Source organism: Blastomyces gilchristii, assembly GCF_000003855.2.
Source record: "Blastomyces gilchristii SLH14081 genomic scaffold supercont1.46, whole genome shotgun sequence".
Taxonomy (NCBI): domain Eukaryota; kingdom Fungi; phylum Ascomycota; class Eurotiomycetes; order Onygenales; family Ajellomycetaceae; genus Blastomyces; species Blastomyces gilchristii.
Genome location: NW_003101637.1, coordinates 63,872 through 80,092, shown reverse-complemented (window position 1 = coordinate 80,092; position 16,221 = coordinate 63,872). Strand labels below are relative to the sequence as shown.

Sequence of the window (16,221 nt, the reverse complement as noted above, 5' to 3'; positions counted from 1 at the left end):
ACTGCAGTACTAACTTCTCAGCAGATAAAGATATCAGTATCAGAGACTTCAATGATGAAGAATGAGTTTGATAAGAATGTGATTATTAATGAGTAAACTCTGGTTTCTCTTTTTACTTTTTCAGCAGACTGTAGCTCTATTAGAATAGCAGCAGTCTGCAGATCAATAATATTAATCTTTATTAATTTCAAATATCTCTTTTTTTTCTTATTAACTGCTTCAGGAATTTTACACTTGTATAGTCTCATTAAACTTCTAAAAATTCTTTGGAAGAAAATAGAAGAAGAGTGCTACAGAGTTCATAAGACATTGACTTATTACTGTAAGATTATCTCTAAAAAAATTCTTGAAGAAAAAATGAGAAGTCTTAAGTGATATTTCTTATTTAATATCTCTGATATGTAACAGAGCAATCTCTACTAGTTATTTTATAGCTTATAATCTCTTTCTCAGCATTTTTCAAATACTTAAGCAGTTTTCATGAATTCTCTGATAATGAATAATCTTCTCATTTAATGAGCTATTGAAGCTTATTATAATATATTCACTTATTCAATATTTTCTTTATAAGATATTCAGTATCACTCTTAATCTCAATATTATCTGACTGAGATGACTTCATCTCAGAGTATTGCTTATAAAGCTTTAAATAGAAAATGTGAAAAATAGAATGAATTGATTTCAATTCTGAGAGTAATTTCAACTCATATATCTGCTTACTTATTACTCTTATTATTAGAAAAGATTCTAGTCACTACTCACTGAGCTTCTTACACAGTCTTATTATCTTAATATTCTTTGCTAAAAGTAGTACTTGATTCTCTCTTAAGAACTTCATTAAAAGATGTTTTCAATTATAGTATTTCATCTACTACTTCTAAGTACAGTGAATACTTTTCACTGTCTTCTCATGAATTGTATTTAAAAGTTTCAGTCTCACTTTTACTTCTGATACTGAGAAATACTCTGTTCTCTGTATCTATTTAATATTCTGACTGTTTATTTCTCTCTTTGACATGTTATCTGTGATATCACTGAATAATGAAGAATTATATTCATAATAAGTATAGAAAGAAGATACTTTTAAGATTGTATTCTTTATATTATTATATATAAATTCAGTAGTTAGAAGATATTTAGATCAATTATTCTGATAATATAAATAGAATACTTAAAGATACTATTCTAATATCTGATTCTAATATTCAGTCTGATTATCTGTCTGCAGATGAAATATGATAGTGAGAAGATTTCTTATTATAAGATAATAGTAAAAAGCTGATCAGTATTTACTAATGAAGAGAAATTCTTAATCTGTTATCAATAATTTCAGAGTACTGTGATTATGAATAATAATATCTAAAAATAGATCAGTTAATTCAGAGACTTTAATCTTTTTATAAATAGAAATATATTTTACTATCTTTATAAAACAGTTAATAATGATTAAAATTAAGTTATATTCTTTAACTCTGGTCAACTTCAGTAGATTAACTATGAAATTCATTAATAGATTCTACTATAGACTCTTTGAGACAGACAGTGATATCAACTCACTGTATTACTTATATCACAGAATCTTTATTCTTTAATAGATATTATAAGTCTTAACATACTCTTTAATATCTGCTCAGAGCTTGTCTTAAATATATTTATATTTTAGAAGCTTCTCAGTCTTCTCTAATCTGAAGTGTTCTGTATAAGAATTATTATGATGAATTCTTAATAACTTCTGATATATTACTCTGCTATGAGAGATGAAGACTGAATTATTCAGTAGTACAAGTTCATATTCTTCTAATTATCAGTGACTTGATTTCTTAGTAACACTGTCTCACTCAGAGTCTGTCTCTTTTAAGTTCAAACTGAATTCTTTCTTCTTCAACTTCTGAATTCAAGCTGTAGTAGAGATATCTCTCTTCTATAACTTATTAATAAATTTCAAAAGTAGTTAAGTTAAAAGATTGTAAATCATTTCATTTTTATCAATTCAATAATAGTAAGATATAATATAAGAAGCTTATAATCTTCAGTATCAGTTCTCTATAAGAACTCAGGTTTTCTTTCATCTTCTATACTGAGTTATATAGCTATCTTATGAGCACTCTTTCTGAGCTTCAGAGAATCTTAACTCTCTGTAATTAGCTTCTTCTACAGTGATGACAGAGATTCTCTTATAGAATTCTTCTTCTTATTAATAATATTATAATCAGACTGTCTAGACAGTATATCAGCAGAGTTATATTAATCTGAACAGTATTAGATATAGAAATTATACTCTGAAAGCAGCTCTGTTCATCTGACTTAATATTCTATCAAGCTCTTTATTATCAAGAAGTAACACAGATTTACATAATCAGTGAGAACTTACACTGAAAACTTACTACTCTGAAGATAATATTGTTAAATCTTAAAAAATTTAATAATTACTAATATCTCTTAATCATGAGTATTATATCTTCTCTATATGAGTGATAATTTTTTAAAGAAGAAAGTCATTAATCTTCATTTACAGTATCTTATAGACTCTATGAAAAAGTCTTCTCTTACAGACATTTCATTATCTATATTCTCAGAATTTATTATTCTCTGATTCTTTTAATGTTGAAAGATCTTTAGTGTCAGCTGTGAAAAGATTTTACAAATCTCATTCTTAGATGCATCAGTCTCATACTGACTGAATAAATCAGTGTTAAAGTAATTCAGTATTATAATATTTATAAAAGCTTATTTTAATTCTGTAAATATCTGTGCAGTATCTTGAGTGAGAATAAACAGTTCTGTTTTTCTGTCTTTCACACTTTTCTTTAACAGATCTGTAAGAGAAGCAGTAATCTATAAAATATTTATAGATGAATCATCTTGAGAAATTCACAAGTTTTAGAAATATCTGTATCTCACAGTATATCTACAGCATCAGCTAGTTCTTAGTAACAGAGACTCAGCTTCTGTTCATTGAAATACTATTCATCTTAATAATATAATCGAAGAAATCAATCTTCTGTATGTAGAACAAGTATTTTTCAGTGTTTATATAGAGTTAATACTGTCTTAAGTAACTTAATACTTCTTAAATATGAGTATTATGTTCTTTCTTCATTTTTGAGAGAATTATAATGTTGTTTAAATATACTATATAGAAGATATTAACAAGACCTCACAGTATCTTATTTATATAGATCTGAAAGATGACTGAAGCATTATAAAAATTAAAAGATAAAACAAGATATTTAAAATTATCATACTTGATATAAAAAGCTGTTTTTTAAATGTTATCTTTATTAACTCTGATTCTATAATAGATATTCTGTATATTAATCTTTGAGAATATCTTTACTTTAAATAATTAATTGATTATCTCATTAATTAACAGTAATAAATAGTAATTCTTAACTCTTATCTTATTAAGAGCTCTGTAGTCAATACATAGACATAGTCTATCATTTTTCTTAAGTATAAAGAGTATAGATATCTCTGTTAAACTCTTTAATAAGTGTATTCAGTTCTTCAATTGCACTTTCTCAAGATATTTAAGTAAAATATTTAATTTCTTTACAGATAAGTTATAAAGAGATCTGTACAGTGCTATTATATCATCTTTAAGATAAATCTTATATTATATCTTGATATCAGAAAACTTCACTGCTTCTCTTTCTGAAAAGATATTCTTATAATCTGTAAAGAGATATTATATTTATCTATCTTTAATAACAGATACTGCTGCTAGTCTTACAGTAAGAGTGATAACTTCTTTATCTATTTTCAAATCTCAGTCATCTGCTATATAGTATATTAACTTTATCTTTTTCTCAAGATTCTTTTATTAGAACTCTTCAGATTTCTCTATTACTGTCTCTTTATCAGTGAGATAATACTGTCAAGTCTGAGTGACTCAGTTAATAAGAGAATTATTTTCTCTTAATTATAGAAGATCTAGAATAATGTTCTCATCTATAATATTAATAGTGTGAAGAAGCAGACTGCTTTTCTTGAAGATTTCTTCTAAATCTATAATTATATACTTTGCTTAAATTACACTAAAACAGTGATACTTTATTTCATTGATAAATTTTATATAATCTGATAAATCTATCTTCTTTCAATTTCTTATCAAAGAAAAGAAATAGAATATAAAGTTAATATCTATTCTGAAGTTAAGTAGATATCTCACTGATATCTTCTTATTCAGAATATGTATTGTAATTATAATATAAACTCAGAAATATAAGAATTATTAATTCTTCATTTCTTTCTCTTCTTTATCTTTCATGAATATATTTATCAGAAGAAGAGTTAACTTTAAGAAGATATCTTCTCAGTATATTCTCTTCTTCAGCTTTTTATAATTACTAGTATAGTAATTATCAGCTTTATAGTTAAAATAGAGATCTTTATCAAATCTTTTTTAATATTTCTTCACAGTGAGTGAAGAATTGAAATACTTAAAATTCTTCTTTACTTTCTCTACACTGAAGCTGTTATAATACTGTTTAAATCTTATTATTAATTACTTAGAAGAGATCTTATTAATCTTTTTCTCAGAGTATTGATTATTTAAATAGATTTAGAAAGCTAAGTTAACAAGCTCAGTATAATTAATTAATAAACTCTGATACTGTGATATTATTATCTACATCTTATAAGTCAGCTTTGTAAGATAAAGCTATGTTTTTAATTAATTCAAATTATCAGTTAATTTCTCTCAATATTCTTCAAATCTTGTATTGAAATCAGAAGAATTCTTATTATCTTATTAATATAATAAGTTGAATTACTATACTGCTGTAAAGCTGCAGTTATAGTAATCTTTAATTTAATTCAGTAGAAAGTCTTTAAATTCTTCTCAAGTTATAATAGTATAAATACACTCAAGCTTTCTCTTCTTAATAACTCAAGTAGTTACAGAGATGTCTTCAAGAAGATTAACAGTATATATTACTTATATTTCATAAGTATTAAACTATCTCAGATTAAGATGAAATTTCTGTTTCAGTATATAGATAAAGCTATGAAATTTAGATAATATATTTCTCTTATAACTCAGAGAATTTCTGATCTTAATCTCTCTATCTTTATAATAGATATAGATGTGTAGAGACTGTAGCAGTAACAGAATAATTAAAGAGCTTATATTAAAATATACAGCAGATTCAGAAATCTTAGATTTCTACTGAGATAGAGATGTATACACTCTAGAGAATGATGTAAAGTTTTCTTCAGAGAGTGAGATTAAGTTAGTCTCAGTATAAGTGTATGAGATTATATCAGTCTATTAGAGCTCAACTGATTCAAACTTATAATTAGATAAAGTAATTTAAATTGTAATATAACAGAATTAAAACAGTGACTAGTTAGCAGTATTATATAAAGATAGTTGTTTAAAGAGCTGTATAAGTGAACTTAATAATCTTACTTAAATAGTGAGCTTATAGACTACAGAGTTATAACAAGAATATCACAGATATAATACTTAGTATACTAAGAAGATTATATGAGAAATACAGTAACTCTTGTATATATTTCTGTAGAAGAAAAATGAATCACTGACTTTTTTAATAAAGAGTCAGTATCTAGCTATTCTATATAGATAATGAGTAGATACTCTTCTTTTATTTCATGAGTGAGAATAGTCAGAGTGATACCTCAGTAGTATCTCACTATTAAGAAAGAGTAATCTGCTAACCTCATATAGAAGTGAGATTCTTATATTTATCAATTGAATCTTTCTATAATATATTCGAATGATGTCATAGAGTGGTTGGACGGTTTAAACGGGATGAAATCATCCGCATGGAAGCGATGGGCCGTGTAGCCCCGGTGGCCGAATGGTTAATGCGGCCACCTGGTAGCGCCTTGGCGTGGGAAACCAAGGCGCGTGGGTTTGAAACCCGCAGGGGATACATTAAATCCAGAACTCAAGCACCTCAGGTTCCTAATAAATACAGAGGTGTACAAATCGCTCCAATGAATCACTCTATGTTCCTGGGCTGGGAAGTTATTATCGCATGTATCTAATTGTCACTTCTTTGTATTTTCCTATGTTCTTGTTATCTTGGTGTGGTCTCAACACCTGTATTTCCTCCTGTATAACCAACACTTGACCTGTATTTAACATCACGCAAGGACTCATCATAAGCTCCGCTTGCATATGAGTATAATCGAAGAATAATAATAATAATAATGATGGGCCGTGTAGAACCGCAACAGGGCCTTGGCGCGGCTGGAAGCATGACAGAAAGCATCTTTTTTCACATTATCTGAGTGTATTTTTGAACTCATTGTTCTCACTCAATGAAAAGTTGATCAGACTGTTTTAATTAAGAGATTTATTAAACTCTTTTGAATTGAAAAGGTAGTCAGACTGTTTCAATTAAGAGAATTCTAAGTCTAATTTCAATTGAAAAGTGAGTCAGACTATTTCAAAAGAAGAATAAAAGACTTTTATGTATAAAACATCTGATTTTTTTCACACTAGTTCAGTAACTAGGTTAGATTTTTGAAGAGAATCTAATAAACTAAAATTGATTTTTAAGATAAATTAATAAAATCTTTACAATCTCTTTCTTAGACTATAGTGAGGAACAGTACAATATCAATTAATAATAAATCAGATAATATGACAGTTTTTGAGAGAAAAACTGACAAAAAACAAATTAATTTTTTGCAGAGAAATTGATTAAAACTATTCAATTTTTCTAAGAAATCCTGCTTCTTGTGAATTCTTTACCTCTATTTCTAGGTCTTGTATAATTAATAGAATTAGCAGCTCTTCACTACACACAACTATATAGACTGAAGTTCATGAATACTATTCATAACTCAGCTTGAATGCTATTATATATTTAATCTCTATATTTTATCTTTTCATCATGAATACTTCTAGAAGTTAATAGTATATATTATATCAAGCTGCAAATATCTGAATAATTATCTATGAGCATTTATTCTTACATTTCAAGCTCTGTCAGTCAGCAACTATCTGTTATTACTAAAAGAACTAGAAACTTGTATACTTCAATCTCTATGAATTCTACTACAGACACTCAGAAGCAGTCATCTGAACTATGAATAATCTCTGTAAAAGAAGTCTTAGAGAACTTATTAATTACTCACAGAATATCATTCTCTGTATCTGTGATAGAAGAATTCTCTGAACTGATAAATAAATCAATCTCAGTGAAGAATATTCTTGAGTATCTTCTACAGAATCAAGCTATTTTTCTATAAGAAATGCTTACTGTCTGTAAACACTCTTGAACTAAGTCTTTAAACATAATCTTCAGAGATATCTGTGAACTGAAAAGAAACTTTCTTAAGCTGTAATCACTTAAGATTACTTATTAAATCATAATATATAAAAGCTTTTACAAGTTTGTATTTGAAATTGACTTACAAGCTCAGCTGTGTGATATAAAAGATAAAGAAGCTGTTATCTATATAATAACAGATCTTTACTACACTGAAGTCAAGAACTAGCTGAATTATCTAGAGAATAATTATAAGAGATTCTACTGATCTGTTCTCAAGACTTATCTATAGAATAAGTTAAGAGACTCTGTGAGCTGAATAGAGAATAGTTAAGTCATAATCATTAATATTAGAAAAAGAGATAAGAAATCTGATAAAGACTACTCACAGTGCTTTATAAAATTATAATATGAATTAAGATCTGTGTAAACAGAGCTCTGAAATAAGATCTGAATAATGATATTTATAAAGAGAGACATGCAGAATAAGCTTATTAAGTAAAACTCTAAGTTCTTAACTCTGAAGAAACTGATAACTCTTATTCATTACTTATAAATCACTCTGAGAGTCATAGATCTGTGAAGAGTAGATTACTGATCAGATCTGTAAGAATCAGAATAACAGAGAACAAATTTATCAGAAAAAAATAATAAGATATAGAGAGATTTATATCTGACTGCTAAGCAGAGAGAGAGAGCTTTATAAGCTTCTGTGAATAGAGTGTATAATAGAGAGATTAAGAAAAAGAGTCTCTACTTTATCTCTTCTAAATCAGAATATCTTTGTATAAACTATTCAGATAAATTAAAACAGAAATTTGAGAAGTGATAGACAGAGTCAGTAACAGCCTTCTTAAGAGTCTTAAAGCTGACATCTGAATCTGTTACTTCTTCAATGAAAAATATATGCTTATAGAGAGAGATTACACTGTAATACTATTATCTCATCAGTATAAGAAGTATTGATGAACTCAGAATCTCAGGTCACTGTAGTGTCTCTAAAGCTTACAAAGTGAATAAGCTAGATGATGAAAACTGAGAATCTGCTCTTATAATAAGTAGAGTGTGAGATCTCAGATCTGAGAGCTGAGAGACTTGTAAGAATTATCTTTGAAATATAAGATCTCTTCAGAATCTGAAAAAGATTTGCAGAAACTGTGATTATTATAAACATCACAGATAATATATACTTAAGACTTATATAACTTTAACAACACAATCTTCACATAGCTATTTATAAGTCAGGTTTATACTTTCAATCAGTATTGATAGACTTACTCATAGAGATAGAATTAGTTAATACTGTAGAGTTGATTAAAGAAGACAAGCTCATTTGTATAATAACTTTATAAATATCTGAGAACTTCACAGTCATGAAAACTGAGCTTCAGATACTAGAGAAATACTGAGATCTTACAGAGATATTTAGCTTAGCAAAGACAGCTGAGCTTTCATCTTACTGTGAGAAGAATCTGATAATAAATTTAATAGAAGAATAGAAACTCTTCTGAGAATCAATCTATAAGCTCTCTTATTATGAGATAGAGGTCTTACAGACTTATGTGAAGAAGAATCTGAAGAATACCTTTATTCAATCTTCACAGATCATTATAGAAGTCTCTGTGATATTTGTAAAGAAGAAGAATAAAGATCTCAGATTATATGTAAACTACTATAATCTGAACTTCAAGACTATAAAGAGTTACTATTCTCTTTCTCTGATTGAGAATGTGATTAACTGTCTCATAAAAGCTGTCATATTCACACAACTGAATATGATTAATGTATATACATGACTGTGAATACAGTCTAAGAATGAATAAAAGACTGTCTTTAAAACTGCATTGAGATTATTTGAATATCTAGTAATATCTTTTGATTTGACTAATACTCTCACAGTATTTCAGTCTTTCATTAATAAAATACTTTATATATATAGACTGACCGTGTGACCGTGTCTGAGACCAGGACCAGATTTTTTAATAGTTTCATTACTAATTCGACTGATTTCATTACATGGTTTTAACATTAGATAGTAGTCTCATACTGTCTCAGTGAGACTTACTGTCTACTCTTGTCACATTTTCCAAATAACACCATGATTTTCACTTCTCAATTTAAATTATTTTTATTGCTTTAAATGACTTTAAATCTCATTTGAGCATTACCAAAAAGTGTTACTTTTTAAAAAATTAAAAATAGTCTAAAGAAAACCTTAAAATGTCTAAAAATAGTAACTTTATGCCAAGAATGAGACTAAATGAGATCAAATGAAATCACTTTCTCATTTTTTTCAAGTCATGATTTCATTTTAAGATCTCATATATAGTCACTTTGCATGTTTTTTTAATGACTAATCTCAGCGGGATTCATGCCAAGAAATGTATGAGATCAGACTAAATAAATTAAACGTGAAATTCATGGTCCTGACTGCCAGTCTATATATATATCTGAATGTCTTTATAAGAATATATCTAAATAATGTGATGATGTACTCTGTGAAGAAGAAAGAACATACTGAGCATGTGTGAACTGTGTTAAAGGCCTTAGATAAGACAGAACTGTATATTAAGCTTATAAAGTACAACTTCAGTATCTATCAGATTAATTTTCTAGAATATATAATTATTACAGATGATATTCAGATAAAACTCTCATAGATTGAGACTATTCTATTATAATCAGAGCTAACTAGTATTCATGAGATTCAGATCTTTCTGAGCTTTGTGAATTTCTATAGACAGTTTATCTTTGTATTCATAAGAATCTTCTTAGCTGTTACAGATATACTAAAGAGTGAAAACAAGAAGAAGTCATTCTGTGAATAAAGAATGAAAAGATTGTTAAGAAGAGAGAGCTGTAAAAACATTCTTATCTTAGAAGCTCATAAGATCTTTATAAGATTGAAATAGATATTTACAGATATAATAATACTGTTTTACTTTGATTTCTTACTCTTAATCAGATTAAAGACAGATGTCTTCTTCTTTATAATTTTAGAAATAGTCTTATAACTGCAGTTGAATGAGAACTGAGTTTCAGTGATCTTTTTCTCATGAAAGATACAACTCATGAAGATCAACTATAATATTTATAATTAGAAGCTTCTTATAATAGTGAAATTCTTCTATCACTGATATTACTACTTCAAGAATCTCATGATAGTAATTACTATTAGAACTGATCATGACAGCTTACAATAGTTTACTTCAATTAAGAAACTCTTACAGTAACAGATTCACTGAGCTCAGAGACTGAGTAAGTTCTGATTCAAGATAGAGTATATCAAGAAAATAAAGACCTCAGTGAACAGACTCTCTTACAGATCTGACTATATTAAGAAGATCAGAACAACAGACATAGAGAGACTAGAGAAGATAGAAAAGCTTTGTAAGATACTCAGACTAAGTATTATAAAGAGATTGACTAAAGAGTCTCTCAATTCTCTGTAAGAGAAGAGAGAAAAGAAAGAGAAGAAGTCTGTATAACTACTCTCTATAACACTGAGAGTTAACACTTTGAGAATTTCTATAAGAATTCTTGAAGAGAGTATCTATAATCTAAAGAGTTTGTAGACTTTGAGAAGTACTATGAAAGATCTAATATAAGAGAAAACAGAGTATAAGTCTTTATAAGATCTTTTATTCAGATTATCTGAACTATAACTGAAGAATAAATGTGCTCAGTATATTCAGAAACTGCTCACAGTAGAGATTAATTCTGCAGTAATAAAGAATTAAAGAGACTTAAATAATCTCTTATAAAAAGAGAATCAGATTTCTATATCTATAAATGAGTTTCTATAAATAGAACTTATTAAAAGGTATTATAACTCTTCTCTAGTGAGTTATTTTATAGATACTAGAACTTATAAGTTGTTTATAAGAAAATACATCTGACTGAAGATGTAAGAACTTATAAAGAAGATAGTGAATTCTTATACTATTCATCAGAATTCATGAGTAGTACAGTTCAGACTATATAAAGAACTTACTTCTCTACTCATCTTATAAGAATCTTGAGAACAGCTAGAAATGAACACTCTCATAAGCCTCTCTGAAAGTAAGAACATATATAATACCTGTCTTGACAGTGTGCTGATGATAGTAGATTACTTTATTAAGATAATACACTTTATACTCATCTGTAAGAACTTAAAGTCAAAGAATTTAACTTATATCTTTATCTGCAATGTGATTCAGTTGTATGAATTATCTATAAACATTGTCTCAGATAGAGAATTAATCTTAATAGAGAAGCTCTGATCTGATCTGATAACTATACTGAAGATCTTATAAGATCTAAGCATGACTTTTTATCAATAGATAGATAATCAAACAGAATATCTGATAAGTATATTGAAAGAGTATCTGCAGTACTTTATTATTTACAATCAGAATAACTGAGTGCATTAATTATCACTCACAGAGTTTATATATAATAACTTAAAATATGTCAGTATAGATAAAACCTTTTTTGAGATGCTCACTGAGACTCATTTATAGATAATCTTGATAAACTTATAAGAGTACACTACAGAGTGTCATGATGTCTGTGAACAGACTCAGAGAATTCAGAATATTCAGAGAAAAGTATGCAAATTCTTGAGAAAGACTCAAGAGTATCAGAAACGATACTATGACTTTAAGTACATTATAAAGAGTTTTAAGAAAGATGATAGAGTCTGACTGAGTCTAGAAAACATTATTATATAGAGATCTAGTAAGAAGCTGAATCTCTTATAGACAGAGTTTTATAAGATTATGAAGAAAGTTAGCTTATAGTTCTATAGATTGAAACTGCTATCTGAGCTACAGATATACAATATTTTTCATATCTCTTTACTTTATAAATATAAGAAATTCTCAGAAGAAAACTCTGTGACTCATCACTCTATTTACAAAGTATTAGAGAGTGAAAGAGAATATCAGATCAAAGAAATTATTAACTTAGAGAAGTAAGATTATAAGCTCTGATTCAAGATTCAGTGATAAGAGTATTCTAATAAGATGAATAAGTTCACTTGAGAATTATCTGAGCAGATAAGACATCTGCAGAAGCTGAGAAATGACTTTTATACTGTAAATTCTAATAAGTCAGAATGATGTAATCTTTGCTAAGAATCTGATTATGATAAAGATATTAACACTGTTATTTACAAACTCTAGTCTATAAGATGATGAGTTTCTACTGAGATGAACAGTCTGCAGTATATATAAAGAAAAGAAGAAATCATATTGCCTCAGTGACCGAATGATTAATACGGCCACCCGGTAGTACCTTGGTGTGGGAAATCAAGGCGCGTGGGTTCGAAACTCACAGAGAATACATTAAATCCAGAACTCAAGCACCTCAGGTTTCTAATAAATACAGAGATGTACAAATCACTTCAATGAATCACTCTATGTTCCTGAGCTGAGAAGTTATTATCACATGTATTTAATTGTCACTTCTTTGTATTTTCCTATGTTCTTATTATCTTGATGTGATCTAAACACCTGTATTTCCTCCTGTATAACTAACACTTAACCTGTATTTAACATCACACAAGGACTCATCATAAGCTTCACTTGCATATGAGTATAATAAAAGAATAATAATAATAATAATAATAATAATAATAAGAAATCATATTCTTATTAAAGTTAAAAAAATAAAGAAAATAAAAATAAAACTGTGAATACGATTTAGAGATTAATAAAGAAAAAATAAAGAAAATTCATACTCATATTCTTAATATCTGTAATACTCAATCTCTTTATAACTATCAATTGTTCTATTCAAAGAAGCAGAGAGTATCATGTCTGTAGTACAGACAATTATTATATTTAATATAAAGACTGTTAGAAATGCACAGACTTCAGAGAAGCTGAATATCAGAGTACACACAGTTGCAGCAGAGTCTTGAGAACTGATTATCTATATGTATAATCAGATACTTCTTATGAAGCTGTGTCTGCTTTCTCAGTTATACTGAAGTATTCAGTCTGAAAACAATTGAGATGCAGAGAGAGAGCTTATCTACTTAGATTAACTCTTATCATGAATTTATAATATTCACATTGTCTTGATTATCTGAATTCTGTGAGTACTCAGAGATTCATCACTCATTGACAATGAAATCACAGAAATACACTGTGATGTGAGAACTGTTGATAGAGAATCTAGGCATATTTACATATATCTGATCAGAGATTGTGTGAGTAGAGAGAGAATGATCATAGGTCTGCAGAGCTGCAGAAGACACTGACAGTATCAGAAGCTTCACAGTAACTGTTAGCTAGAGTCTGTAAGAAAGCACTTACAGAGAGACTTACAGCAAAGAGTGAGACTGTGCTACTTAAAGTCAGAGAATGATCTGAAGAAGGTATGAGATTAACTGCTGATCTGATGATTGAGTGCAGTGACAGAGCTAAAGAGAATGAAGATACTGTTACAAACAGTGATGTCTCTACTTCATCAGCTGATAAAAAGCAATCAGAAGAGTTACAGAGATGCTTATAAGAAGCTCAGAAACAGTCAGACATTATTTACAAAGATATTGAAATTGAAAAGATTTTTATTCTTGAGAAGTTCTTGAATTAATATATAGATATTGTCAGGAACACTCTCTCTCTGTCATCTGAGTGAAAATACTTTATAAATGAATGAAAATACTCACAGTTTGTGAGAATAAGAGCTGTTACAGAAAAAGAGAAAAGAAGATGAGATTCTGTGAATAGATCTGATATATTTATACTACTTTAGAGAGGTTTGTTTATACTATGAATAATTCTATAAAGTAGTCAGATCACTTTAATAAATAAAGAGTGATTATGAATTACAGATCTGAATCTTTCTATGTAACTATAAAGAGTGATTACAGACTGTGAATATCTTGATTCTACAATTCTACAGAGTTAATGAAAGTATGAAAAATTCCTCACAATTCTAGAATGTTAAAGAATAATGATATCTAGCTCAAAAGAATGTGTATTTGCTTCAAGAACTCAGAAGAACTGAAGAAAAGATGAAGCTTAAAGTGAATCTAAAACTGAAGAGAAAAGTCAAGCTAGTAAATCTGCAACTGCAAGCTCAAAAAGAAGAAATTCTCAACTATCTAGATCTTCAAACTTCAATTCTTCAGCTAACTGTAAACAGAATTTGAATTCTCAAACTTCTGTTAAGATTAGAGAATTGAGAAATGACTCTGATAATAAACTAGATATAATGCAAGCAGTTGAGATTCCTACTTGTTAAAATAGTTATAATATACTATCTGATAATAGTGATTAGATTCTACTCTATCTCTACTCTCTTTTAGTATGAGTATACAATAAAAATAACAAACAAAGTGTAAAAACTCTTCAAAAATCACATTGATTCAAAATAATGTGAATAGAAACTCAAATTATATTTAGTCTTGTCTTCAGATTGTATTTGAAAAAAAAGTTGACTTTGTACTTCTTGAAGAACCAAACTTTGATACTGAGTAAAAGTACATCATTTCTCATTCAAGCTATTACTGCTTTCTTTCTGAAAAATCTGAGATAAAATCAAGAGTAGTGATCTATGAGAGAAAAAGATCAAGATATTAATTTAATTTCAGATTTGATATCATATCTGACCCTGATATTCTAGTGAGTGATATTATAGATAAAGAGAATGAGTTTGATACTATTCAACTTATAAATATCTATAATGAAAAGTCATTGAAAGAAAACAACAATACCTGAACAATTAATAGAGGATTTTTGAATATAACTCACTTAAAAAACTGTATAATTGCAGAAGACTTCAATACATATTATCTCTAATGAATCTCAGAGTGCACAAGAGCAGTAAGAGTAGATAAACTAATTAAATGAACTTTTGAACATTTAATAGATTTAGTTAACAAGTCTGATCAATAATCATTCTTTAGAAAAGATATGAAACAGAAATCTATTATAGATCTAACTTTTGTATCACAAAATCTAATTGAAAAAAGACTTATAAACTGGTTTATTGATTGAAATGAAACCTTAGAATTGAGTCATAAGATTATTCAATTTGATATTGAACTGAGTGAAAAACAAAGAAGTGAAAATTCTCTTCTCTCTAATCAGTATAACTTTGAAAAAGCTGATTGAAAAGCAGTTGAAGAAAGAGTAAAGCAGCTAAAATCTGAAAGACAAAGTGAGCTCTATTGAAATCAAAGTCAAGATATCTCAAATGAAATGCTTGAGAATAGATTAAAGCTCATTACATTTATTCTTCTGACAAGTATGGAAGAAAATATCTCAAAGAAAAAGTCTTCTGAGTATTTCAAACCTTGATGAAATGAGAATATCACTTTGAAAAGAAAGTAATTAGTCACTACTAAGAGAGATTGAAAGAATAACTTAATATCTAATAAAGAGTTCAAAGCTATTCAAAATGAATATTTTTCCGATATTAAAAGAGTCAAAACAGATTACTGAAACAAATTTCTTGAAGAAGTATAAGGAAAAGAAGTTTTTAAAGCCTTTAACTATACTAAAACAAGAAGTGTTGCAAAGCTTTCAACCTTAGAATATGAATTTCAGAATGAATTGTATACAGCAAACTCTTTTGAGAAAGAATGTTAAGCTTTTATAAGAATTCTCTTTTAAAACTCATCACATTTAGAAGAGAAAAATATGTCATTTCATAAATATATTGATGAAAATAACTGGGAATGACCAGAGCTTACATGTGATGAACTAGAGTCAGCAATATTCTCAAGTTCAATTAAAACTGCTACAGGGACCGATTCAATTAATCACTTAATTATTCAAAACACATATTTCTACTTGAAAAATGAATATTTTGAGCTGTTTTTCAATCTCTTAAAAAATCATTATTATTCTGAATGCTGGAGAGAAGCTACTGAAGTAATCCTTGCAAAGTCTAATAGAAAAGCTTCAATTTCTAAGTTATATAGAGTAATATTTCTGTTGAACTGTTTGAGAAAAATTCTAGAAAAGATAATAGC

The 16,221-nt window shown here is 28.0% G+C and overlaps 1 pseudogene across 1 annotated transcript; it reads left to right on the top strand.

Annotated features, from left to right (window-relative positions):
• Positions 1-5,811: 5,811 nt before the first annotated feature.
• On the top strand, positions 5,812-5,900 carry BDBG_18030 (annotated as a pseudogene). Its single transcript has one exon. The product of its transcript is annotated as a tRNA-OTHER (tRNA).
• Positions 5,901-16,221: the final 10,321 nt, after the last annotated feature.